This window comes from Octopus bimaculoides, chromosome 12 (genome assembly GCF_001194135.2).
Source record: "Octopus bimaculoides isolate UCB-OBI-ISO-001 chromosome 12, ASM119413v2, whole genome shotgun sequence".
Classification (NCBI taxonomy): Eukaryota; Metazoa; Mollusca; class Cephalopoda; order Octopoda; family Octopodidae; genus Octopus; species Octopus bimaculoides.
Window position 1 is genome coordinate 59238496 of NC_068992.1, and position 1185 is coordinate 59239680.

The 1185-nt window shown below is 40.8% G+C and overlaps 1 non-coding gene across 1 annotated transcript; it reads left to right on the top strand.

Moving 5' to 3' along the window:
• Positions 1–906: 906 nt before the first annotated feature.
• Positions 907–978, top strand: Trnaw-cca (transfer RNA tryptophan (anticodon CCA)). The gene has a single exon. It is a non-coding gene; the product is annotated as a tRNA-Trp (tRNA).
• Positions 979–1185: the final 207 nt, after the last annotated feature.

Here is a 1185-nt window from a genome sequence, read left to right on the forward strand (position 1 = left end):
GTTGCTAATTTCTTTGTTCATTTATCTTACCACATGTGTTGTATAAATATGACATGGTTTTAGCGTCCGTTTTGACTGCTATTTCTGGCATGGTGGTGCCTCTTCGGTACCCTTAATTATACTTATATACGTATAAAATTATAATTAAGGAGAAGTGCTTGCGTGGCAAGTAGCTTGCTTAACCACATGGTTCCGGGTTCAGTCCCACTGCGTGACACCTTTGGCAAATGTCTTCTACTATAGCCTCGGGTCGACCAAAGCCTTGTGAGTGGATTTGGTGGACGGAAACTGAAAGAATCCCATCGTATATATGTATATATATATATGTATGTGTGTGTATGCTTGTGATGTGTTTACGTCCCCGTAACTTAGCGGTTCGGTCAAAGATGCCGATAGACTAAGTACTAGTCTTACAAGGAATAAACCTGGGGTCGATTTGCTCGACTAAAGGCGGTGTTCCTGCATGGCCGCAGTCAAATGACTGAAACAAGTAAAAAAGAAAAGGTATATATATATATATATATATATACATGATGAGCTTCTTTCAAAATCTACCATATTTACTCGCAAGGATTTGTTCAGCCAGAGGCTGTCGTAAAGGACACTTGCTCACGGTGCCGTGCAGTGGGATTGAACCCGGACCCATGTGGTTAGGAAGCAAGCTTCTTACCACACAGCTACATACGCTCACACGCACGACCACATGCAGAGCAAATAGAATCATGAAGCCACCCTTCTTTCTCCTATTCACTAAAACTGGAAACAACTGACAGTGTCTATATATACATATTGATTGGATTAACTGACTGATATTGATTAAACAACACCTACACCATGCAGCTAAACTGCACTGGAGAAGTCAATGTTTTAATAAAGCTGTTATTTTTAGGCGTACAGATTGTCGAAGGCCCTGTGGCGCAACGGTAGCGCGTCTGACTCCAGATCAGAAGGCTGCGTGTTCGAATCACGTCGGGGTCAAAACATTTTTATTATTTTATATAAATTGAAAGTTCATGTATATTCACGTTATGTTCTTTTTTTCTTTTTTACTTATTTCAATCATTGGACCGCGGTCATGCTGGGGCACTGCCTTCAACAGTTTAGTCGACGCATGAGCAGTCTTTTACGAAAAGTGGATCACATGTGACATGGTTCATCATCAAATGGGTTTCATTACTAAAAGGT